This window comes from Lycorma delicatula, chromosome 4 (assembly GCF_047948215.1).
Source record: "Lycorma delicatula isolate Av1 chromosome 4, ASM4794821v1, whole genome shotgun sequence".
NCBI lineage: Eukaryota > Metazoa > Arthropoda > Insecta > Hemiptera > Fulgoridae > Lycorma > Lycorma delicatula.
In genome coordinates this window covers 145,486,736-145,512,135 of record NC_134458.1, presented here as the reverse complement: position 1 = coordinate 145,512,135, position 25,400 = coordinate 145,486,736, and the positions used below count along the sequence as shown (strand labels likewise).

General features: G+C 29.6%; 1 long non-coding RNA gene across 1 annotated transcript in view; it reads right to left on the bottom strand.

Moving 5' to 3' along the window:
• Positions 1–14,462: 14,462 nt before the first annotated feature.
• Positions 14,463–25,400, bottom strand: part of LOC142322951 (uncharacterized) — a 1,078,737-nt gene continuing 1,067,799 nt past the window's right edge. The window contains exon 5 of the long non-coding RNA XR_012755972.1: positions 14,463–14,553. This is a non-coding gene — a long non-coding RNA (uncharacterized LOC142322951). The remainder of the gene's footprint in view (positions 14,554–25,400) is intronic.

The window sequence follows — 25,400 nt, the reverse complement described above, 5'->3', positions numbered from 1 at the left end:
AAATTTAAAGAAATACATAGATAAGGTTGGTCTGGATACTAAAATAATAATTCCAAAAGCCCAAAAATCAGTAATTCTGCAGACGTACAGGATAGAATGAACTGTGTTAAATGTATCACAGCACTGAATGAGGGTATGCCCCAATGGCCCCTCATACTGAAATTCAGGATATGCAACATTTCCGAGACATTTTAATATAATAATAATAATAATAATAATAATTAGAAGTTTATTTTAAGCCAACAAAATATACAAGCATCTGGAAACCAACCAAGTCCATTTGGAGCAGAAGGGATATGCAAAAGCCGCAAGGGGGAGCAAAAAACAAATAATCAGATACGGTAACCACGCAACAAGCCCGATACACTAAAAGAAATCTGTGGATGGCCTATATAGACTATAAAAAGGTATTCGATAGTGTGCCGCACTCATGGCTGCCGAAGATCTTAGAAACCTATCGTGTTGATGAAAAGACGATTAGGTTCTTGAGGTACGCATTGAGTGCTTGGAGCACGATACTAATTGCAAACAGTGGAACAAGAAAAATACAAACCGGACCCATAAATGTAAGTAGAGAAATATTTCAAGGAGACGCTCTAAGCTCGCTCTGGTTCTGTATGGCTATCAACCCGCTTTCAAGCATGCTAAAGGAGGCGAGATACGGTTATAATATAAAATCGCGAGCAGAGATAAATGGCACACCTATTCTATATGGACGATTTAAAGATTTATGGAGGGACTGAACATCAGCTGCAGCAACTCAAACTTGTCGAAATGTTCAGCGAAGACATTAAAATGGAGCTAGGAATAAGTAAATGCAAGATAAATGCCATTGGTAAAGGGAAAATTCCACCAGGCGCAGAATTACGACCTGCAGACCCAGGGTAGTGTAGAAGCAATGAAAGAAGAGGACATGTACAAGTATCTAGGATGCGAGCAACGATAAAATTGGAGCACACATCCATTAAGGAAAACTTAAGAAAACGTATGAAAAGAAATTAAAATTAATTTTTAAATCGGAACTTAATGGGGGAAATAAAGTGAAGGCAGTAAACACATATGCAGTGCCAGTACTCACGTAAGCGATAGGTATAATAAAATACAGTGATACAGAGTTAGACGAGTTGAACAGACTCACTAAAAAAATATTCTACCAAGAAAGGTTCTAACTGCATCCACTCTCAAAAGAAAGATTCACGCTCCCGAGAAAGGAAGGTGGAAGAGGAGTACTCCATATTAAAAATCTATGCTACGGCCAGAACGAAAACTTACGGGATTACTTCCACAGCAGGCAACGCCCGTTCTATCAAGCCATCGTTAATGGCTATAAAAATTATAATAATAAGAGTTTTGAAAAGGGCCCTACTCTACTTATGAGCCAGCCTCCTTTCTGGAGAACAACGCAAAAGTTTCAGGAAACAGGGAATTGTAACAGTAAACTGTAATAGCCAGATATAGTACTAGTTGATAAAATGGAAAAAGTAACTTACCTAATAGACGTAGCCATCCCATCAAGTAACATCAACACTAAACACAATGAGAAGCTGCAGAAATATACAGATCTTGGTTTTGAAATTAAAGAAATGGGGAATCAAAAAGTTTATATAATCCCAATAATTATATCTGCGTAGGGAATAATACCATCTAATTTGCCACAACAGTCTTGAAAAACTGAAGATCCAGTGGAAGTCCCACGCGCTAATGCAAAGGAGCATGATAATTGACACCTGCCATGTTGCCCGGAAGGCACTTGGTCAACAATAGCAAGCCTAATCTCGTTGGTATAAATTACTCCGAGTTTAAGGAATGTCACCGGCAAAAGTAAAAGCTGTGAAATTGTGGAATAATGATAATGTATCACAAGGTATCACTTTTGTATTAATAAGCAGTCTTATACTTTTGTAATACAAACCGTCTTTTATAAGGATGAATTTTAAGTTATTAAATCATCACATCCGTTATATTACATTACAACAAACTGAAGGCAATACAGTTTATAGTTTAACAGTTAGTTTAAGTCCAGTTTAACATTGAAAGGAAGTAGATTTGAATACCGTGAATTCAACTATAATTTAACTAGCCAATATTATAAATTAACAAGCAGTAACAGTATATAAAATTACTAGGTTAGTTACAACTTCATAAATAATGCAAATGTAAAGCAAGTTAATTATAATATTTGTATAGGTTATTATTTAAAAGTATAACAAGCTAAGCCTTTATAATTAACACATTATTTTATGCATATAGAATGTTAAATACGACTTACGAAGTTTCATAATTAAATTGTATTCAACATATTTAGTGAATAGATCTCCTTTATTAATAGAAAGCTGATTAAAAATATTGAGTTAAATCACAAAATTATTTAGTTTAAATTCTTTAAAAAAATTGATTAAAAGCAGTTTATTTATTCACGTAATTAAAAAAAATTTAAGAATAAAAAGTTGTTTAGTTTACAGTAGTATAACCTATAGACCCCCACATTGTAATTTATTTTAAATAACTTTAAAACTTAATGATAACGTATTTTTTGAGATAAAAATAAAATTCCATAGGACTAAAAAATTCTAATTTCCTAATGGAAATTTTCTAAAAATAGATTCCGTAATAAGGTACTTTCGACCTTTTGATACCAGTTTAAGTGTTAATACAAATATAAATATAGAAAGTCCTTCTCAAATATAGAATTTCCTTCAACAGATTTAGATGGATTAACTTTGATCCTTCAACTTTCTACTAATAAATTAATATGTCTGTGATTGCAATGAAAAATAAAATAAAATTTCACTAGATTTTAGTGAACAAAATTAACTGTTAATTTTTTTTTTTTTTTAATTAGGTCATTAATATTTTTCGCAGTAGTTTTCTTTTTCATCCAACTAAGGACGTAAATAAGAACCAATTTTACATTGTTGATATCCAAATCATTAGATCTTACTGAAATTTTTCCGGATATGCATCGTTTTATAAATCTGTTAAAATAAAATAAATGCAAGAACAATTTTTATCAGAAAAACCAACGTTTTAATATGCAACACCGTAATCAATGGCGTTATAACTCCCGAATATAATACCCGATTTTTTTGAATAAGATTAATAAAATTAATCTTTTGCAAATTTTTGCAATGGCAGAATTTAAATCTACCTAAATATCATCTTATGATATTTAGATATTCTATATTTCATAGTATTTAAGCATATACCCTTCAAATTACAATAATTTAGTCATTATTTTTCATATTCAAGAAACTGATTGTCATTTGTGTGACCACATATTCCAATCTAAAATTTTCCGCTCTTTTCATTGGTGTGGTAAAAAATAGGCAATTCCATTTGAAAATGTCGTGATAACCTTGAAATAACGCCCAATTGTCAAGTTCTCAAATCCAAGGTAACCATGAGGTGTCTCCTTCCAGTCCGAGTAACTTTCGTTTAGGTCATTTTATATTCTTAAATATTTGCTAGTTTAAGTATTGTATATAAAGTTCTACATAACCGCTATCATGCCCAGTTATATATAAAATTAAAAAGAAAAGTTTGATGCGTTTGAATGTAGTGCAGAGGAAGGCGAAAAAAAAATTAAAAAGAAAGTATAGAATGAAAAATAAAAAAGTAATGAGAACGAGTAAACTAAAGTAGAAGCTTAATCATAATTAATTTAGAACAGAAAGATCAACAACTACCTGGGACGTATCACGAAAGTAGAAGTAATTAAAATAGAGCTAATAACATCAGTAAAAGACATAAAGAAGGTAAGGTAAAAGAGAATAGCAAACATAGTTGGTGTAAAAGAAAATTGGAGTATCATGAACGTAATACAGTTAATTTAAACTTTAATTATTGAAAATTTAATTTCCAGTTTTTACTAAAGACAATATTTTTAATTCTTGTTATTGAATAATCTTTTTTAAAGGAATACTTAGAAAAATCACTTTAAAAATTTCAAAATAACCTTTGTGTTGATTTGATTTATTTGTATAAAATTAGTTGTTGAGTTGATAAAAAAGTAGAGAATAAAACTTTGCAAAATTGTAGTGTAGAATATTTGAGCAAAAAATACGTGACGTACTTCGTTAGATTAAGAATAAAATTAATACAAAATAAAATACCCAAATGAATGATTTCCTAAAACAGAATAAATTAGATTATTTATTAAATTCCTTTTTGAAAAATTTAGTTTTATATTTTCAGGGATATCAGCAACGTTTGATTGCGGTAAGTTATTTTCTTTGTTACAAAGAATGACATGTGTTACAAAAGGAAATGCTAACTATGTACGTATGATTTGTGAATTATAATTTTTTTCTACTGAACTAGAAAAAAACTATTAGCTAAAAGAAACTTTTAACCGCTCATCTAAGTTAAACAAACAGAACTTGCTTGATATTTCGGGTTCTAAAGCCTGAAGTCCATCAAAGTCATTGCATAAGTTAACACAGCAGTAAGATACCGGACTTGCTACCGCACATAAACCTGTAAGAAAAGAACTGAAACTTTTCCCCGATGAAGTAGTGAATTTTCAAGAACTGAAACCTACAGATCATGCCAAAATACTAAATTATTTTCTGTCGTTTAAAGGTTTTATTGACCAAAATTCCGTAGTATCATCGACGTTACAATTTTTTACAGATGAAGCGTGGTTTTATCTGGGAGGGTATATTAATTCTCAAAATACGCGACTGTGGTCGACAACTAACTCCCATGAATTACACAATCTTTACACGTAGCGAAAATTGGGAGTCTGGGTCGGATGAGTAGAACGCTCATTATGGATCCAATTTATTTTTGAAAATACAGTTAATAGAGATCGTTATTGTGCTATTTTAACAAATTTAATTTTTCAGTTAACGAAAGTGGAAATCAATCATGCGGTTGGTTCCAACAGGATGGCGCTACAGCGCTCACAGATAACAGGTCAATGACGTTTTAACGAAATATCTGGTAAACAAATCATTTCGAAAGGGTTTGTGGCCTGCACCCGATCGCCGGACCTGAGTCTTAATATTACTTTTTATAAGGAGGTAGCGAAACAAGAAGTGTGTCGCAATAGACCAAGCACGATTGATTAAACTAAAAACCGCAATAACGGCATACGTACGAAACATCCAGTATATCAGCTGGTTAAAGTGTTTGAAAACAAATTGAAACGTATGCAGTGAGTGTTGTATTCTTATTGGAGAAGGTCATTTTCAACACCTTTTATAAACTACTAGTAGACCCGGAAATGCTTAAATTGTTTATTATATTTGACACATTATATTACAAAAATAATGATGATATGTACAACAGCAATTCAGTATTAATTGTATTTCATAAAATTCAATCACTGCAATGGGATTGCTCTGGGATATATTTTTGGTGATTCCATTTGGTGCATATATAAACAAATCGCTTGGTTTTCCCACACGGGAGCATGCAACGTATAATTGCCCGTGAGAAAAGCATGACGAAGATTATCTTTTATTTATATAGATAGATTCCACTTATTGCAATACCCGTTTCTTATAAAATAATAAAATAAAAAAACATAATAATAATTAAGAAAGTTTCGTGGTTACACTTCCACAATTCCAGTGCACAGCAACCATTCCAGTGTAATGTATTTTTAATTTTCTTTGATGTTTTCTTTTGAAATTTTTAATCTACTGCTCCTCGGTTTAACAATTTTTTTTTTTAAATTTGTTTCTTTGTAATTTTTGAAGAATGTTTTGTTAGAGGCATATTTTCGGTTAACTTTTTTTAATTTAATTTTTTGTAAATTATTTTATTTTTTTTAAACCTGTATTCTTGTAAGTTCTTCTTTTATACAACGTATTACTTTATTTTTCGTTGAATGTAGATTTTAACTGTTTTAACTCTTTGTAAACTTTGTGATCTTTTGTTTGAACGCTGTTGTATTTTTTTTCTATATTCTTTTTTGTTAATATCCCTTTTCTTTTCCGGAGTTTCAAATTTTTTTTATATATAATTTAGTTTTTCTTTTAACTAATTTATTTCAAACTTTTAAACTTTTTATTTATTAATAATGCTTAAAAGTTTTCTTTTTTCTATGATTAACATATTTTTCGCTTTAACGTTTTTTTTTTATTTTAGTTTATCTCTTTCCATTATTTTCATATTTGTAATTATTTATAGAGGTAAACATTTTAATTTTATTAATTTTGAAAGTTAAAATCGGTAATAAATACATAAACATACATCTGTAAAGATACCAATAAGTGCCTTTTTACATTCGATTATTCATTCTTAGAAAGCACCAAATATACCTTTCAGCAGTAAACTTCTTTTAGACATTTTTAACGATCTTTACTTTAAATCTTATATTAATGATTATCACTAATTAAACAATAGATTTCAACATTTATATCATAGTTTTGAAATAGTATATAATCAATAATTCTGGAAATTAAATTTCCTAATATGAGTATATAAACATTATTGTTACCGTAAAGGAGATTGCCGTCTCACCGCTCTCAGTTGATGATAAATGCTTTAAATTTTTTTCACCACCAACAAAGTTCTGTCGCAATGGCCAGTTCTCTACTTAGTAATGAATTTCGTATCACGACTATCTCAAGGACAAAGAAAACAATATTTCGTAAACCCACCCTGTAAACCAACAAGGAACGCAACAACTTTCAGATTACTGCAAAATTACCGCATACACTCTTTATATTTTATTGCTTCTAATACTGATGCCATAGTTTCATATGTTTAATCATGTCGACTGCATGAGCTAATGGAATGGATGGCTGTTTGTTACAGTTATGCAATAAAAAAACTACCTTCATGCTAACTTTAAAGAGTCAATAAAAAGACGCAATTCTTCAGGAGTATGGTAAATTTCAAGCTCTTTCATCAGGCCATCAACATCAGTACAAACGCACAATGAATTTTTCATACTAAAATAAATTGAAAGAGTGGTATTTCATGTTGTAAATGTAGTAACCTGTTTTTTCCATTAAAAGATTACACTGATGCAGTCTAGACCCCAAAAGTTCAGCTTGCTGCTTTGATAACTTTAAATCGCGAACTAAATCATTAAGCTCATATTGTTAAATTAAATGAGGTGATTTCTCATCAAATACAAGAAGAAATTCTTCAACATCCTCCACATCATCTGCTTCATTTTTAGATTATTCTTCTAGCAATGTCGGATTAGATGGTGGTACAGGTACAAGTAACTACTCTCCGTGTGGTATCGGCTTTAGGATACATCTGCATATTTAATGAACTTTCTGTTTTTGAATGAAAATCCAAATATATTGTCAAATACAAGTAGCAGTCGGTGAAGTGGTCTTTAGGTTCACACCAAACCATGGGTACAGCAAATGGCATGCTGGTCGTATTCCCTTCAACCATTCGGTTAAGAGTTACTGAGCACGATATGAAAGTACCATTAGGTGCCCAGATTTTATCTTGATCCCCGAATGTACAATCAAAATAAAATTTATAAACTGTTTTTATCAATTCACAAATAGTTTTCCTTTGAGATTTAGGGGTAAATTTTCCAAAGACAACAAAAATTTTCTGTATAATTTGAACATTTACGAACTTTAGCAGAATCCATGTTGTAGCAAATAAAAACGAAAAGTCACTTTTGTAATATAAAGAATTGATGAAAATATAGCAAAACACCAATAACTCTGTGAAATACAATTCACAGTATAGGAAAGTGAAGCTAGTTAGAATAAGTTTAAGCTCTGTAGTAGGTAACAACAGATGTCTGTAAGGACATCTTACAGACATGCTTTTACGTGTCTACTTCTCATGGTAGTGTGTGTGTGTGTGTGTGTGTGTGTGTGTGTGTGTGTGTGTGTGTGTGTGTGTGTGTGTGTGTGTGTGTTTATATATATATTTATTTTTTTTTCTTTATTAAGTATGTATGCATATTGTTTAAAAGTAACAATATATAAACTATTCTTAACTGTAACCAATAGTTGATCAAAATGGGTTTATTATAAAAAAAATTTACAAATTACTATTTACGTAAAACTTTTACGAGGTAACAGTTTTAATAGCTTATCTGAAAATCAGCAACCGAGTTAAAGTGAGAGAAGAGTAGTGTTACATGTTAGATACAAATTCTGTGTTGACTAGTAATAATCGGCATATGTAGTTCTAGTATTTTGAGATAATGAATTTTCACAAAAGCAATGTTTATTTTTAGTTAAGTTGTGGATTAAAGTAAAATTAAATAATTATATTTATATTATGTATTAAGTATTTTTTTTTTTTAATTTACTGTAATTTTAGAATTACAGTTTAAGAATTTAAAATAATTGTATTTTTATAACATATTTAAATTCTCAAAATAAAAAAAGCGGGACAAGTGTAAATGACTTTTCCAGTTATTCATAATAAAAATTTAGAGTTGCTAGTCAAAAACAAACAAACAAAAAAAAAAAAACAACAGAATATGTATTTTTTAGAGGTGGGAAATAAATTTTAAAATGACTTTTATAAAAATATTAAATATATTTTTTTATGAAACATCTTCTCTAAATCTTAACACCCAATAAAGACTAATATAAGAAAAAGAAAATTAAATAAATTTTTAAAAAAGAAATTAAAAAATTTTTCTGAATTTTAGGACCGGGGTCTGTAATGTAATAAAAATGTAAACACTACTCGAGACGCTTTACATATGAAGTACAAACTTTCAAAAAATGTTTGAAAACTATTTAAACTGAGGTAAGATAGAACAAAAGAACAAAAAGAAAACATATATTTCAATTTTAAGAGGGGGTTGTTTTTTGAAAAAAGTCAATTTTGATTATTTACGTAAGAATTGTAGGTAACAGATACGTTTTAATAGTTTTTTTTTTTAATGCTTTTGAAGAAAATCGAAATCGTTTTTTTGCGATATTCCCAAATCCCTTGACAGATTTTTAAAAGAAATATGATCAATGCCCCATATATAGAAATATTTGAGTCCAATTTGAAGAAACTCTATTGAGTCAATCCTGACATATAAGGCCAAAAGCAATGTTTACACACATACAAACGTGTGTGTATGTCTACACACATACGTACATAAGTATGTGCGAACATACGTATGAACATACAAACATATGTTTTTTTTTTTGTCTAGACAAGCTAGTTGGACCCTAAAACGTAAAGATTTGCAAAAACCCGATATCCCATTTTCGACATAATCATCATACTTTCCCATTCTAGCTATATTCGACAGGAAAGTAAAAATCTCAATTAAACAGACTAAAATATTACATTCCTGGTCATTATTTTGATTATTTTTTTGGTATTTTCTTTACGTTTATCACGTTATTAATTGGTCTACTAGGCTTAAACAGAAAACATTGACCATAACATGTGCTCCAAAATATGTATGTACATAAATTCATTGTAAAAATCTATTATATTTACAAAATAAAAGTAATGTACATTTACTTTAAAACATTATTACGAGTTAAAAATTACTCTTTGAATTGATTTTAAAAGTGCGGTCAGTTAGTTTCATTGGTCAACACCTTTCAAGAATCCAACCAAAGTTTTGCTTAAGAGAGTGGTACAATGCCAGTGAAGAACTAACTCAGGGATAACTCATTTAACACTGATCATTGAAAAATACAATATTATGTCATTTATAATTCAGTTAATGCTCCGATTTTATTTTCCCTAAAGGATACTTTTTATGTACTTTTAAGTTGATCTATCAACTTCTTATCTATCTACTACTAGTACTCTGTAATATGAATTCCAGTTTAAAATTGTAGATGAAATTAGAAATGATCTTTACTGGTATGATATAATCATGTTAGAACTAAGTCAATAAATAACCTGAAAGGCTAGTTTCAAAACAAAATTCGTAAATATAATTGTAGAATTTATAGTATTTAAATACAGATAAAAAAAGTCTGTTTCTTTTATTAATTAAATCTTTATGAATCTTTTATTACACTACACTATCTTATTATTATTTATTATTATTATTTTTACTTATTTTTCTAATTTAATCCAATTTTCATTGAATAAAATTAAACATTTTATTGGAGAAGTAATAATTTTTTAATGGTTTTTTTAATAGCATCACTTAAGTTGATATTGATCCTGTGTAGACTTTTCTAAGATGAAGAGCGCTTTTCTTTTTAACGTTCGTATTTTATTTTTTAAAGAACTGAATTCAATAAAATATTTTTTATATAAGTGCTTTATAACAAGTGTTATTTAAGTCTTTTTATTGGGTTGTGATATAAATTAGTTTAGTTCAATTTTTTTTTTTTCAACAATAAGTACTTAACTTTAATCGACTTTTAATAATATTTTATTACTTTTATATAATAAATAAAAAAATTATCATGAAAATGTAATCTCATTTTTAACGAGCAGAATAAGTATAATTGGCGAACCATCTGTATCGAGAGCACTTATAGACATAATTTGTAATATTACTTTTAATATTTTGAATTTTCAATAAATATTTTCTAGATTATACTATAAAACCAGACTATAAAAAACTAATACGTGATAATATTTGTGTAATTCAATAACCAATTTTCAGGAAATAAAACAAATACATAAGGAGAGACATAGATGAAAACAAAAAGAATGAAAATTTATAAATTTTTATTCTTTTTTTTTATACCAGTAAACTTCATTATATATATATTTTAAACAAAGAAATTTTTCGGAATGAAACATTGGATAATCAACCTATTATTGTGTTTATACCAAATATTTATAAAATAGTCCTATGGTTAAGGTATTAAAAAAATTGAATAAACGGCGTCTCATACTATGATAAGGGAAAATGTTTATAACTGAAAGTTAAACTCACAGAAGTTGGAAAACATTCGCAAAATTTTAATTATTAGAAAAGTTTAGGAAATTGAAGAAAATTGTTGCCTAGTTCTGCGAAAGAAAACGACTTTTCATTATTTTATTTTGTTTCCTTTTGAAAAAGTATCGACTTATTCTTATCTAAAATTTTAAGAAGACTCAAAAACGACTTGACCAAACTTTTCACAATCACAACTTTAGATACACTACTACATAAATTTCAGTGAAATTTATGTAGTAGTTTTGGAAATTTTCGAGTCAAGAAATTTTAGAAATTTTATAGAAATGCATATATATATTATAATTATAAAAGAAAATCTCATTTTAATTTATTGATATTTTCGTACTTTTCATACCTCAAAACGTAAAGAAAATTTATTTTCACCCTTCACTCCCACTATACGACCAAAATTAATACATACTTTTCTCCGAAAAGTAGGTAAAAAATTAAATATTAAGTAGAGGGACTCTCTTAGCCCGATCGAAGGTTTTAGTTCAAACTAAGTAGCCCAAAAAACAGGTTTACAGGTATCCTTTACCAAGACAGAAGTTATGGTGAACATTAAATCATTCGAACAAAAGACAATAGGAACTAAGCACGGAAAGATAAAATATGAAAGGATGGAAAAAATATAACACCTAGGTACTTCAATTACCTAGAAGAGATTATAAACTGAACAGGATTATATACAACGTCAGTTGAAAATTGAATATTAAAAGGTACAAGCCAAAATTTATCACCAAAAACATCTACAATAAGAAGAAAATCCCGAAATTAAGATTCCATTCAACAGTATTAAGACTAGTAATCGTATATGGCACTGAAAAATTACACCTAACCGGCCTCGAAAAATTACTCAAGTCGAAAGAAGTTTATTAAGGAAGTTCGTTACTTTTGTCCAAAAGTAACATAGAAGGATACAAAGAGAAATTTAACAAGATCTATCAAAATCAAGAATACCTAGAAACAGCGATGAGTAAAAAGTTAAATTTCTTGGGAAGTATGATCAAGATGGACCCAAACAGACTGAATAAACAAATCTTTGACGAGCTGTGAAATTTAAAAAACAAATCGAATTATATGAAATAGATGGAAGAGGACCTCCAAAGGCTTGACTGTGTCGACAGGGATAAATTTTGATGAATAATTTACAACATAAAGGTTGTTGTGACTGAAAAAGAATGACAGGAAGAAATTAACAGATGAGCAAAAACGAAAGCAAATGAGAAACTCATTGGAAGAAATGGAAAGAAGTTAAGAAGATAAAAGAAAATTAACTTAAAAGATAAAAAAAAATTTTAAAAATAAATTTAGAAAATAACTCTTTGATCATTAACCATGGAATTAGTTTACATTAGATGAAGAAGCATGAAAGTTTTAATAATTTTAAAATAAGATTTCCTAAATCTGTCTTTATCCATTTGGAAAGAAAGTTTTTTTAGCTTGTATTAAGCTATTTTACTTTTCAAGATAAATGGATTAAAATATTCCAGTGAAAAATATTTTGGAAAAAAAATGCTCGTTAGATAATTGAAAAAAATATATAAAAATAAATTGTAGGACGTAGAAGTATTATCTTCAGCGACGGATTTTGACTACACCTACGTCATTCATGTAACATGATCGTTGGTATACTCGTTTAATCTATAACAATAAACCCAAGTAAAAAAAAAATCCTTAACTAGGTTTTTCGTGATTTATGTTATACTGGTAAATGTGAAACAAAAATTGTATAATTTTATTATGAAACTTTTTTTATTAATTTTTTATTAATTTATTAATTTACAGTTATTTATTAAACTTTAATTTATTTCTAAAGTAAGATGAGTGACAATAAAATATTAAACAGTAATTAATTCACTTTGAAATTGTTTTCAGAGGCAGTCATTTAATAATTAATAATAAAAAAATCCTATAAAAACACTAATATTGGCGTAATGCAATTTTTGTAATTTATAATTATTTTAAACTATATGAAAATATGTTTTAAAAATAATAATTATGAAAGTTGTAGTGTAACGCATAAAACATAAAAGTTGTAATTCAGCCTTTTTATTACAATTCAATGATTTTAATGTTTATCTACACGATACACAATTTACTGTTTTCTGTTACTAAGGTAATATTGTTTCACAACTCGTAAATACCTTCTAATGCACCATTATTTACTTTTTTATTTATTTAATTTTTACAACAAGCTTATGATTTTGTAAATAAATAACTGCTTGTATAAAGTAATCCATAGTTAAAATAATCTTATTGCTAATTAATTAATTCAGTGGATATACTTGCATTACATTCTATTTGATTCATCTAAAAACAGTATTTACAGTTATTAACTGTAATTAAACAAACACTTTATTGCAAATACAAAATGATAAAATTCTTATTTTTTTGTAAAAAATGGAAATATTAAGTACCTTAATAAGTACCTTGAAAAATTAAATATATGACTGCCTTATTTTTCAGTACTTAATGAAACAGCAGTATAAATGGTCCGGATCGACAAAAATTTAATTTGCTTGTGTTCTTTGGATAGAGATCATACAACCAATACATCTATATCAAACGTAAATATTGTATTATTCGTTATCAACCAAGGGTGGTTATTGATTCGATAACAGTAGCCGATCTCCGTTGTGGAGTGATAGCGTCTCACAGCATTTCATCTGGCGGTCCCAGATTCGAAACCTGTTCAGGCTTCGAAAATGCATGCCAACTTGTAGTGCATTTTTCATGCACTACAAAATTTTTCTTTCATATTTCCATGCACAAGCTTCAAGCTTAACTGGTGAATTAATTATGAAAAAATCTTATTTAAATAGTGAGGTGGTGGTATCACTACACCAGTGCCAAAAAAAAGAATTTACATAGTGTTTACCTACCAACTAAAAAAAAAAAAATAAACTACTGCGTTATTTTGTAGTTTTCAAATGAAGTTGACATGCTTGTTGTTTGATTAAATTGAACTATTATTAAGTTCAAATATAACTGATCTTAACGGGAATGAACAAATTGGGATTGTAATAGAATCTAGTTTCTAACCAATACGTGGCAAATGTTAACCAAAAAGATTGTGTTATTACTGGTGTAAAACGTCACTGTTCGGCCAATCATTTTTTTTTTTGTCTACTGTAAAACAATTTTTAAAAAAATTGTATATATATTTAAACGAAATTTTTTTTGATTGATTTCCAAATTTTTGTCTTCTTTATGAACTTGTAATTAAAACTTATTTTATTTTGTACGTATTTATGATTTTTTTTCCTAATGTAACAACGTACATATTAGGAAATGAGTATAAAGTTGTTTAACTAATGAACAATAAAAAACCAACCCACAGCCTAGTGAGATGAGGATATGTATGATATGTAATTGAGTGTAGTCTTATACAAATTCAGATAAGTCATTCTTTAGACGTGTGGTTAATTAAACCCCAACCATATGAGTACACCGTTATCCATTGTCTAGTATTCAAATCTGTATAAAAGCATCTAACCTTTACTAGGATTTGAACCTCAGAACTTCAAAAATCAGCCGTTAAACAAGTGATTTGCAACGAGTTAACCATAACCATTACAACAGTCCTGTGGGCTCAATTTATTTAAACTTGTGCATGCATAACTAATCGAAATACGTAATATATGTGTTTACTTACAAAATATAAAGTATAGTTTTCTAATCGCTCGTTTCTAGTAGGAAAAACACTATTTTCATAGCAGAAAACATGTTTTTTTCACTCAGGATACCTATAAAAAACAAAAAAGAGAATTAATGTTCGAGGAATATACTTTATTTAAATAAATATTCAACTAGATTTTTAAGAAAACTAAATATATTTGATATTAATGTAATATTGAATATATCGTTTTACAATAAATTTTACACGAATTTAGCTGAAGGAGTGACACATGAATATTGAAAATGTATGTTCTAGATGAAGAGTATTAATCTTTAATTCTTAGGCAGTTCTCCGTAAGAAGACGGACTTTCGTTTCCTACGCTTTCACTATTTCGCAATCAGAAACGAACTGGTTTTCAGAGTACAACGCACTATATACGTTTTTGATTAACCAATAGACCGTACACAACCATCAAGCTTCAACTCACCATTCTTGACTCACTACATAAACGCGTATGAAAAATACACAATCAGAATAACTTATTTTTTTTTTACCTTTAATTGAGCGTAACTGAAGATCGACTCAATCTTCATCAAAATTTTACATGCAAAACTTCAGATACATTACTACAGCATATCTATTTTTTTTTTTTTTTTTTTTTTTTTTTAATAACGTCACAGCAACTTTACAATCTGTTCAGTAAGATAATTGAACAATAGGTAAGTAAGATCTACTTGAACCATCATGAAGTAGTCACAGACCCAGTGGTTTGTGACTTAATAATAATAACGAAACAAAAGATCCAAATCTAGTTTCTTATCAGACAATCTGTACTACTACTATACGCATGAGCCCATGCAGATTTTGGTTATCAGTAGTTTGCTGATAGATGATAGGAACCTTTCATCTTAACTCGTTCAGCGTAGCTAGAAGTGGAAGTATTCGGCCTATTTTTATACTCATTATCATTATCAGAGGGTCCACACATTGCAACTTTCTCAGCGTAGGTAGGACCAGAAATATCCAGCCTATTAACAAAGTCAGTATTATTATCATTAATACTATTACTATTAAAAATATCAGAATCATTGTCACTCGAGCCAGTTACCCGCACATCTTCTCCTTTGGCACGCGGAGTGTTATTGACAGTAGTATTAGTACTATTACCATTGGAATTGCTAGTAGTTGTACTCTGGAAGATAGGGTGGGTTTGGATGGATAAACATTAGTCTTATATTGTTGATAAATTTTACACCCTTTGTAACTGGCTGGGTCGCCGCAGTTAAACGCAGGAAGCTGGGACCTGTGGTGACTTATTATTAGACTTCGGCTCTAAATCTACGAAATAAAGTGGCAGCGGTTCCTTCGTTTGACAACGGAGAACGTTAGTAACATTTTTAACCTCGTAGCCTAATTTAGTAAATTCATCAGTGATTTCCGTTTTGTCTTCCGAGTGATGCATGCCTCGCATGACCTCTTTATATGCCCTTTCATGTTTAAGCTTGTATCTCTAATGACTGACATTGTCCTCAAGAATTTTTGAGCTGATGATTTTACATGTTTCATTGTCCACTGGTAGAACTTTTACCGAGTGGCCGATCTCATTGTCGTGTATTTCGTAATATTATTATTAGGGAATAAGCGTGCTAAGAAACTCTTTAATTCAGTTATGGAGTTAACACCTGTCACAAAAAAAGGCTCTGGCTTCAATGTTGTCACTTGAAAATCTTCATTTTCTACAATGTTTTCAAGAAGACTAAAGTTGTTAGATGTAGGAACTGTAAAACTAGATTGGCCGGCTCATTGAACGCGAGTAGTAGGTCCTGTGTATTGTATTCGTTGGCGTTTTTTCGCCACTGGAACTTCATCGATCTGCCAATTGACCATTTCGGTTTGCATGCAAGGTACTGCGTGACAGGTAGGGTTTGCCTCACTAAAGTTTGTAATATCACCTTCACTTTCTGTGCCTAATACGTCACTCATGATGACGACAATGACACTTCTAATCAACTTACGCCGCGTCGGTTTTCTAGGGTCCCTGTCCGAACATTTTAGCCCGCGTGTTCCGTTGCTTGATAAAGTAGGATTCACGTGAGGTAATCTGTTGTTGCTTGTAGCTGGTCTATATCAACGCGCTATTGAAATAAATAAAATTATTCTAAATGAAATACTTAATAAACTAAAAAAGAACACAAAACAAAACATGAAAAAGAACACGAAGACTAAAACACACAATAAACAAAAACTTTTTAAGAGCCAGAAGAAAAACATATCTGCACTGTTACACATCAGCTGTTATACTATCTAATTAATAAATGAAATTGATTTTGTAATATATTTAAGGGAAATTACAATTTAAGTGAATGGTATTTTCGTACTCTTCATACCTCAAAACGTAAAGAAAATTAATTTTCACCCGTATTCTAATCATGCGACCAAACGTTATACCGTACTTTTCTTCGAAAAGAAAGTAAAAAAAAAGTCACTTATCCTTAAGAAAATAACAATACCTACCTCTTATTATACTATTTTTAATAAATCACTGAACCATTTACAAATGTCTTTCGAGCCCCTTTATTTAAAATGCAATTAAAAGCTTTTTTGCAGAAAAAAAAATTACTCTGTCAATTAGCATTTAAATAATAATTAAAGAAAAAAAAACAAAAAAGACGGAATTTTCTAGGTATACATAAATAATTAATTAATTTTCATTAACACCTTATAAAATAATTAATTTTGTGATTCTGCTTTGGTCAAGGTTAAAATATATTTCCAAGGTTAATATATATTTATGAAATATATTTATATGTCTGTCTAGGAAAATGCTGTGGCAGTTTCTTCCAACAATCTAGAATCATATTTTTTTCAAGCTCTTTATGCAAATATTTTTTTTTTATAATTAATGATAAAACATATTAAATTTTCAAGACTTTTGGTAAGAATTATTTTAAAAATTTGTTTGAATTTTTGCCCAAATTTGGAGAAAGGAGAAAGGAAAAAAAATATTTCTTTATACTGGAAATAATGTAATAAAGGAAAATTTGTAAATTAAAGGAGATATCACGGTTGCAACTGTAAACTCGCAGAACTCTGACTTATTTGATAAAAAATTATACTTTCTTTCGTAGAAAAACCGTAACATTTTCTATACAATACTCCCAGTTTGTTAAAGGATTGTAAGGAAAAACTACCCTTCCACTACACAGCTAATTCACTTCGCCTTAAAATACACTTTATTACTACTTCTCTTTTATGTGGTAACGAATGCACGCGTTAAATATTTTGTCATTTAATCGCAGTCTTCTTATAGTTTGTTTATTCTTAAAAGTCTATATTTGTCTAATATTGTCACTTTTAGGCAATAGCCAGAAGTATGATAATTGAGAGCAGAGTAAATGAATAATATTAACATAGAATACTGCCTGCATAACTACAAAAGTAAAACAAATTTAACTCGGAGGGAGAGCTCATTAAATTTTTACTCTTATCATCCATGAAGCAAGTTAAAGCCTCTCTGAATCGTATCTAATCATATTATCCTGTATTTTATTTTAATTCTACTAATCTTTTTTTTATAATTATTGTTTGGTATTTTTCTTTCTTTTTCCTGTTTAGCCTCTGGTAACTACCGTTTAGATAATTGTTCAGAGGATGAATGAGGATGATATGTATGAGGATGATATGTATGAGGATGATATGTATGAGTGTAAATGAAGTGTAGTCTTGTACATTCTCAGTTCGACCATTCCTGAGATGTGTGGTTAATTGAAACCCAGCCACCAAAGAACACCGGTATCAACGATCTAGTATTCAAATCCATGTAAAAAAATCTGGCTTTACTACGACTTGAACGCTGCAACTCTCGACTTCCAAATCAGCTGATTTGGGAAGACGCGTTAACCACTAGACCAACCCGGCGGGTTATTTTCTTATTACCTAGAATTAATTAGCAACATGCATGTATATTATATGACTTATTCTTGTTTAGTTTCAAACGCAATTTTACTGATATTTCTAGACTCCTGTTCTGTGATTCCTTTGTGTTAATCGACAAGTGAAAAGAGTTGATAAAAAAGAAAATACTTAATAAAAACTGTTTACAGTGTTTTACATAATTTTTTATCGTTAACTTGCATCTTACGTAAAACGGTGAATCGTTTAATAATTATTTCAGTATAAGTTATATAGATTTTCCTAGCAATAATTCTCCATCCTAATTTATTAGAATTATGAATAAACTACTCGTAGGTCTAATTATCATTGAGCTACCACAGCTTAATTAATTCCTTTTAATAATTATATATTTAGTACTTCTAGAATTTACTTACGATAAAATAAAAGCTGACAACACAGTTGTGTTTTATGCATGGCTTACACACATGCACAGACAACTTAATTTAAAATATTTATAATTTTATTTAAATATAATTTTTTTCGATTATTTAATTCAACGATTCTAACTAAAGCGCGCACGCATACCGTATTTAATCCGTGTCGTTTTGGCGGTAATAGCGGCGACGGTCGGCACTAACTAAAGTAATGTAATTTCACAACTTATATAGAACAATTTTTGCTTGCACGGTCGACAGACTAGTGCAGTCGCGAGACTTAACGCATCAGGTACCAGTCAACCAACCAATCGAGTTCGAGATCCACTCAGACCGATTTACTTTTTTTACACTTTAAATATTATTCATTATCACATATACAGGATCATTCACGGGAACCGGATGTTTTTGAAGTGGGTTGTACTCGGGCGTTCGTGGTGGGAGGGGCACGTGGCTGATGTCTGACGTTTCCTCTGTTCATAGTATTTACAGTTTAGTCGAAATGACGAATCCGTAACTGCTGTTCAGTAAGATTTCCGCCGTCAGTTTAATATCCATCGTAAAGAAAGTGTCCCTTCTCGTAACACAATATTGCGATGGGTAACAACTCTCGAACAAGCGGTTCAATATTGAAGAAAAAACCACCGGGTCTCCGACGAACTGCTAGCACTCCGGAGAACATCGAACGAGTAAGGGAAGCCATTGTCAGAAGCCCACGCCGCCCTATTCAGAGGCATTCAGCAGCGCTTCAAATGAGCACAAGTACGGTAAGACGAATTCTGACCTGCATTTCCATCCTTACAAGATAGCCGTCGTACAGCAGTTAAACGAGCAAGATTTCACGCAGCGATTACAATTTTTTCGACAAATGCTTACCATTTTTGAAGAAAATGAAAATTTGTTATTGTTAATGAGTGACGAAGCCCATTTTCATCTGAATGGCTTCGTCAACCAACAGAATTGCTGGCATCGGGCAGAAAGAAACCCACATCGGCTTCACGAGACACCACTTCATAGCCCAAAGGTCTGGTGTGCAATAGGAAAGATCGGTGTTATTGGACCATATTTTTTTTGAAGAAAATGACGCTGCCGTAACTGTAACACCTGATCGTTACATTGCGATGTTGAATACGTTTTTCATCCCTGAGTTACGAAACCGGGGAATCGATTTTCAAAATGTGTTATTCCAGCAGGATGGAGCTACAGCGCACACAGCGAGGGCAACGATGGCTGTTCCCCGTAACTTGTTTGCGGGACGGATCGTTTCCAAATTCGGCGACATTCCTTGGCCCCCTCGGTCCCCCGACTTGATTAGTTATGATTTTTTTCTGTGGGGGTTTCTGAAATCGCGTGTGTACGGCAATAAACCGCGTACATTGGAGGACCTAAAGATCGCAATTCGTCATCACGTCACCCAGATTGATGTAGACATGCTGCAAAGAATTGAGGCCAGTTACCGTGAAAGGCTACAACAATGTATTGCCCAAAATGGACATCACTTGCCGGACATAATTTTTCCTTCATGAGTAAGTAACAAATGCTTTGATTTAACAAGTGTTTCAGTACCAATAATACTTTTTTAAAGTAAATATTCGATTTTTTATGATTATTTTAAAAACATCCGGTTCCCGTTAATGACCCTGTATTTTGTGAAAATGGTAAGTGGTAAAATATTTAATTCTACCACTTACCTGTGACGTCACAAAATATCAGTAGTTTAGAAGATTTTTTAGGATGGTGATGTGATTTTTGAATACTTTTTTCAGATTGTTACTTTTTAATTGTTAACAAATGTGCTTAAGAAAAGTATGACCTTAATTAGGCGAAATCTCTAGATACTGAGGTGACCTTACTCTACATCTTCACCCCCTTGACCTTTGAAAATTTAATGGCATGAATGCCCCATATATAGAATTAATCTGACTAAGGTTGATCAAAATTGGTCAGGTAGTTCTGGCGATATAAGATAATTTAGAGGGCGATACCGAACACACACACATGTACATACGAACATCTGGAAAATTTCCATTCGGTTTATTGGGTTTTAAGTTCCTTAGGTGTCAAAATGTCAAGATCCGGTGAAAACCGCATATGCTCAAATCGGACCGATTACAATACTTTCCCTTCTAGAGCTATAGCTCTCTCTAGACAAGAAAGTAATAAGAAAAACTGGTTAGATTTTTATCCGAGATATATACATCTCGGATAATATATAATGTTTAAATGCATTTATACATTTTCTGATAGGGATTTCAGTCATTAAAAGGGTGGAGTCTATAGATAATTTTTAAAAGTTAATTGTGGACTCGATTATATGGCTTTCCCCCTTAACCAGATGATAACTTATTTAAAGTGACATAAATTAAAATACTTGTTTTTAAATGTTTTATTGAATTAAAATGTTGTACTTTTTACTTCCTTGTACGAAGTAAAGAACTATTGTGGTCGCGAAAAATTTCGGTTTTCAGATTTTAACGGAAGTATCCATTTTGATATGTTCCTGATCTCATTTTGACTAGTTTCGGCGTGACGTCTGTACGTACGTAAGTATGTATCTCGCACAACTCAAAAACGATTAGCTTTAGGATGTAGACATTTTTGATTTAGACCTGTTGTAACATGTAGTTTTGCATCTCCCCTTTTGATTGCAATCGACTGAACCAAAAGTGTCCAAGAAAGCCCAAAATTAAAAAAAATCGGATTTTGGACTTTTTCTTAACTGACGTAATAAGCCCTCATTGAGGACTTTTCAACAATATATCATAAGTGTTACTTATATTCATTGGTTCCAAAGTTATAGCCAAATGAAATTTTAATTAATGAAATATTTCGATCTTATAAGGGGAAGGCACATCGGTTCGAATCAGACTTCACCTCCTTTTTTTCTTTTTAACCTTTTTTTTTAATTAAAATATATTGATTTATTAATAATTAATAATTAATTATTAACCTCTGATTATAAAAGAAAATTGTTGTTAAATAATAATTCAATATAATAAAAAAAAAAGTATGAAAAAATGTCAGAAGTTATTATTGAAATAAAATTTTATGTACTTTTCATTTAAAAAAAAAAAAAAATATGTATATGTAATTTAATAGGCGTACAAGGAAGTTATGTGGTGTCTACATCTGATATTTCCAGAAAGGAGAATTTTGAGTACTGTAATTTTATTATTATTCATTTTTATTATGTTTTTATGTATTATTGTTATTTAAAAATTATTTTGAAATCCAATCTTTGATTGATTTTTATTAAAATATGTTTTTTTCTGATTTACCACGATTATCCTTCGATCGTCAATATTTATTTCATTTAACGGATGAGTTTCCTTTCTTTTAAACCGAATCATATAAGTTAGTATTTTTTATTCGTTGGTTTTCTTTTTAGAACACTTATTGAGTGATAACGAGCAGTTATTTTTTTTTATTGGAACTATTTTTCTAAGAGAATTTTATTATCACATGAAAAATTTGATGGACGAGTATTTATTTTTTAAGGTGTTTTTATAGCTTTTTTTTTGTACGTGACAGTATTTTATAGCTTATACAGAAATTCGTTTTAAAAATAAGGAAAAGTGTTACTTATTTTTATTAATCTAGTTATAAGATACTTGAATATTTTATTAAATCAAAGCTTAATAATTATTTTAAAATTATTAAAGTAAAAATATTTTTATCATTTATCAGTTATAAATAATTTTCCCGGCAAATATTTTTAGAATAGCAGTATAAAAGAGAAATTAATTACTTTCCCGGTAAATCTAAAAAAGCTACATTAAAAGGGTAAGGAATCTGATCTTTTCAAAAATGGGATATGGGAAGTTTCGCAATTTTTATGCTTTAGGATCCAATTTGTTCATCCAAAAAAAAAAAAAAAAAAAAAAAAAAAAAAAAAAAACATATGTATGTTTGATTGTATATTTGCGTACGTATACGTGTTGCACTGTTTTTGACTCAGGATTGATGAAACTGATTTTCTTCAAATTGGGCTCAAATGTATACTGATCATATTTTTTTTCAAAATTTGTTAATGGGATTGGGGGATTTTGCGAATAAAATAATTTCGATTTTCTTAAGAGGGATTTTAGAGAAAACTTTATTAACGGAAATTTGTTACCTACAATGCATATATAAATAATAAAAGAAGTTTTTCAAAAATCAACCCCCCTCCCCGAAAAGTTAAAATATACGTTTTTTTTCTTTCCCTTTTTCTCCATTCGGTCTAAATATTTTTCAAACATTTTTTGTATTTTTATAACTCATATACAGAACTATCAATAAATGACTACAATTTTTTTATTTGTAAACCCCGGACCAAAAATGGAGAAAAAACTTTTCAATACTTTGCCAGCTTATTTTTATCTTTATTAATTAATAATTTGTTATATTTAAATGCGTTTTCTAAAAAAAATAATCATTTAAAACTTTAAATATCGTTTTATGTAGATGTAATTTGTAAATATAGTCTATAATAAAATATCTAAATTAAATTAACTAAAAATGTATTTTATACATTCTTTTTCTTTATCCGATATTAAGAAATTATTAATTTTAATAAGTACACCTTGTTTTATCGTCAGGTCGTTCTATTATTAAACAATACTGCTTTCTGTTACCAAGTTTATAAAAAATATTAGTTTATTAGAGATAAAAATAGCAATATTAATTTTTATTAAATTTAAAGAACTTAATCAATTTATTATGTTCTGTTGTAGATGGTAGACAAGATATACTAAATTTTAGGCAAACATCATTAAAAAATGGTAAGTAAATCTCATTTATAAAGATTTTATATTCACAAATAAATTACATTGAATGTTATTTAGATTAATGTAGTCTGGGAAGAGGTTTTTGTAGCTTCAAATTAATGTTTAGTGAAGAAATAATGAGAAAAAAGTTGGAAGGAGTAGTTCCTGAAAAAGTGTAGGAAAACCTTATTGAATCATTTTATTATTACTTTTATTTTTTTGCCTAATTAACCATTAACCAACTAATCAGTCTGGAATGTAAATTAAACTCTCTTTAAAAGAGATTTATTGTTACCATTCATACTTAAAATATTGATGTAATTTTTTTTACAGTAAAATCCTAAAAAAAAATTATATAAAATTTATAATATATATATATATATTTATTTTTTTTAAAGTTTAGTTCCTTACATTCAGCAGCAACATAAAATAAATTTGCATTTAAACTGTCTGTCCGGTTAACATACATTTTCATAATTATAAAATTTTTCCTTGGTTGATATATATTTTTTTATTTAATAATTTAATAACACTTAAATTTACTTAATAATATTTACCCACCGTATAAATGTAATAAATTGCACTAAATTATTAAAACACATAAAAGTGTGTAATATAAATTTTTTTAGCGCTTGTGAAAAATTTAGAGGTAAAATATAAACAGTTAACAGACAGTAACAGCTGATGCTGTTTGTACCTGTTACGAAATACAATTTTAATTATATCACATTGCAGGTGTAACTAAAATAATATGCACATTATTTTATCTTTACTGTACAATATAGTTTTAAATGCTATAATTCAACATGAATCTTAAAAGTTTCAAAAAGCTTTAGTTTTTAATTAAATAAAACATAATAAAGTAGCTGCAAGATACAAACAATTATAATTTTATTGTATTTGATTATTATAACATTTTTGAAACATACAATTCTCCGACTATATATATATATATATATATATGCATATTGCGGCGAAGAAATCGCCCCAAGCGATTTCTTCGTAAACAACGCACAATACAAACAAATTAAAAAAGTTATTCAGATTGGAGGAAGACATCTCATGGTGACGTTTTATTTGATCTTGATCTAGACCTTATTCCAAGGTTAAAACGATTTTTTTTCAAATGAAATGGCCTATTTTTGACCCCCATCAATGCAAAGCACGGAAAATTTTACATTGGAATATGGGTCACACATATGACGTAGGAACCTTTTTGAAAGTCATACGGCTAACCATCAGAGGTAGTGTTATATAGGTTCTGGATCCTTTTCGCAGATATTTATAGTCGCCGGTTTCTAAGCTGTGAGAATAGAATCGCTGTCTAATACTATCTTGAATCAGAAAATTGTGGTTAATCGGATACCGTATGATATTAACTCCTAAGCCATGAACTTCAAGAAGCTGAAAAAATAGAAACAATTATAAAATGTCATGATTAAATTTAAGTATGTCAACGTGACATTTTTCGCTCTTTCCATTGGTGCCATCGGTAAAGGTATTGAAAAACCACAATGACCTTTTGGACAACCTCCAATAGGGACCTCAAAGTCATGGTCAAGGTCACCGTCGGATATCTCCCTCCTATCTACATAACCTCTATAAAGTTATTTTCTTGCTCTTTCCCATAGTTTGCGAAATAAATGGCCTGGAATATAAATATTCCAGTACTGTATGACCTTCACAAACGTGTAACTCGTATAACACTATCACCCGTGTATATATATATATATATATGTATACTCGTATATATTACATATATATCCTTCGTAATATACATACATAAGTTTTAGTTTTACTGCATATGGGAAAGAAAGTTACATTACTTTTTACGATTAAAAACGATATAGTTAAATTATGATTAGCACCTCTTGAAATCTGTACGAGATTTAAAAAA